Source organism: Seriola lalandi, unplaced genomic scaffold, assembly GCF_002814215.2.
Source record: "Seriola lalandi dorsalis isolate HSWRI2012SDOR001 ecotype SW California unplaced genomic scaffold, Sedor1 jcf7180002054953, whole genome shotgun sequence".
Taxonomy (NCBI): Eukaryota; Metazoa; Chordata; class Actinopteri; order Carangiformes; family Carangidae; genus Seriola; species Seriola lalandi.
Window position 1 is genome coordinate 915,067 of NW_019525504.1, and position 3,122 is coordinate 918,188.

The window sequence follows — 3,122 nt, forward strand, 5'->3', positions numbered from 1 at the left end:
GGCTGGACTGATGGGAGGAATAATGGATCTAGAAAATCAGATGGAAAGAAGAGATCTAAGTGGAAACGGTTCCGTCAGTTCTTTAGTAGAACAAAGACCCAACGTCACTCTAACCTCTCAACCTGATATTACCCCTAATCATCTAACCCCCACCCCTACCCCAAATCTCTCCCTCCCTCTCTCCCTTTGTCTCTCTCTCTCTCTAAACCCAACCGGTTGAGGCAGATGGCCACCCACCCAGAGCCTGGTTCTGCTCAGGGTTTCTGCCTGTTAAGGGAGTTATTTCTTTGCCACTGTCGACAAGTTCTTGCTCATGGGAAAATGTTAGGTAAATAACCCCCCCCCTCCCCTACCTCAAACCCTAACCTTAAGACTTTTTTTTTTCTTTTTTAAACAAATACAAAATGTATAATTATAAATTTATTCATTAATGAATTTGAGTTGATATTTTACATACATTCCCAGCAAGAACAATGGTTGTTTCTCCCCCGAGACATTACATATGAATACTATTATCATGTCAAATATTCATTAATAATTTATCATATCAAACTTTTCATCTTTTATTTGATCAACACCACCTGCACAGGAACCTTCAGACAGTTAGTCTCAAATTACAAGGGAGTCCAATTCTAATGTTTTCATCACAAATATATTATATTTGACAAGTTGATTCTAATCAATAATTAATATTTCATCAGTATCAATCAGTAGTTAACATAGGAAAATAAACAGTTATCTTCATGTGGCAGGAATGGGTTTCCATAGGATCCCATACAGTATATTTCTGTACCTGACACAGGTGGAGGTCACAAGTTACATCTGTCCTGGTTAACAAAAGAAGTTTTTTTGAGTGTTTCTAAAAATCAGTAATTTTACTCTTACTTACTTACTTGTCTCAAGTATTCACCACATTTAAAATTGTGATCGTTTCAAAGTAAAACAACAGTCACATGATGAAGTCATGAAAAACAGGGTGAAGCTGCATCAACTGAAAGGAGCCAGATCAGCAGCTGCAGCAGAGAAGAAGCTGCTGGTGCCACTAGAGGGCAGAGCTCCATGTGTAGAGAGGAGACATTCTCAGCTGCTCATACATGCTCACACAAATACAGTCAGACACATGTTCTACATGTTTACAGGATCCAACTGACATGCACAAAAAGCAGATCCACAAATGTGTAAATTAAGTTTAGTACTTGATGTGCACCCAGTATCAGTGACATATACCCTCAGTGAAAAAGTATAAATAACTGGTGCTGAGGTTGAGGGACACACTGGCTCATCTGCTTCCATTATATTTGTATCAGGAGGCTCTGAAGTCAGCTTGCTGTGTTATTGATATGGATGGGAATCGAGAACCATTTCCAATTTATGCTTTACGATCCCCTTATCAATGCCTTCCACTTAGTTCTGCATGCCATGCAAAACAATGACGTCACGCTCGCGTGAGAGGCTGTCAGCACGAACGACAACGAAGGATTCGAGGAAGTGTGGCTTAATTTCACACAAACGACGCCAACAGCGATACGTGCAAAGTCTGTGGAACTAAGATTTCAAGCAAAGGTGGAAACACCAGCAACATGCTGAAATATTTGTAGATGCAGCAGGACATTAAATATCAGGAGTGCCGTGTGTTTGACACTCTACGGCACCGGTCAACGAGTGCTTCCCAGTCTCAGCACAGCAATGAAGGTACGTATTAGTGATGTGTAGGTCGTGTATGAGCTGGCTCTTTTAAACGAGAGACTTTTTTTTTTTTTTTTTTTAGTAAATTAATACAAGGAACCTAGAAGCACCCCCTCCACGAGGGGTTGAACAACTACAGAGCAGTTATCTATCTTGTTCAGTGTTCAAGAACTCATAATAAAATTTGTGTTGTTGACACTGGAAACCTGTATAGGACTACTTTTTTCCACACGGAAAAATCCACAGGAATCAATAAGGGAATCCATAAAGAATCGGACTGATAAGCAGAATCGATATTGGCATTGGCATCATCAATAAAATCAATTCCCATCCCTAGTTATTGATGGTCATCACTTAGTTTGAAACATGGTGGTGTTCCACAACATCCTGGATCTGTCTGCATATAATGCATACGTGGTGTGGATGGCGATCGACCCGGCCTGGAATCGGGGGAAATGCTTCAAGAGGCGACTCTTCCTGGCAGAGCCTGGGAAAGCTTTAGCGACTCCTCTCAACAGCGACAGCACCTTCCCTGCACACCAGCCTCTACCAGTCTGGTAGAGGAGGTCTTGTCTAAATTACAAATTGATCATTGATACTTTCACACTTCTGAGAGTAAAAAGGCAGAAAACCACAAATGAAATTCCTAGCACAAGACCTATAACAATTTCAATAACCTAATCCACTACTACTACTGTCCCCCAATATTTCCTTACCAGCTGCAATGCCACCTGCCAGCTGCTGTCCCTGGATGAAAGTCTGTACTAATGCCTTCATCTGCTGGATGCACCACTCTGGATCTTTGACCATCCTTGTGGGATCCAAGCAGGTAATCTGCCTTACAATGGGGAATTTCAATGGAGACATTTCCTGCAGTTTCTTTATCATCCTAATAAGACACTGCAAACACTCGTTTCTCAGGCTGAGAACAGAGAGTTCCCCTATCTTGCTTCCTGGTTTGCCTAGGAGTGCCTATTGAGGAACATTAAGGAACATTCATGTCAATGGAGGTAAATGTCTGCATAATATTAGTGATGATACTGAACAAATTGTATTTGCTAGTTGGTTTGTGCAGGCATCAACATTCACAAATTCACCTCACAAAACAAATAAACAATAAAATTACCTTGATGTCAGATTCAGCCCCCAAGCCTATGTCCACCCTTTTAAGGGAGACCCAATTCTTCTCCTCAGAAACGTCCAACTTGATCAGCTGCAGGGGGGTTTGGTCCTTTAGGATCTCCCTTTTTATGAACTGTCGCAGTAAACTCTGATGATGACAACAGACAGATAGTTACCGAGCCATTCCATCAATTAATACATGTTTACATTCAAGTGAATTAATCAAAATCTTTACAGTGATACTTACCAACAGAAGCTCAGTCAAATCTTTTGCCAAAAAAGGCAACACTGGCTCGTCTGTTTGGTATCTCTGA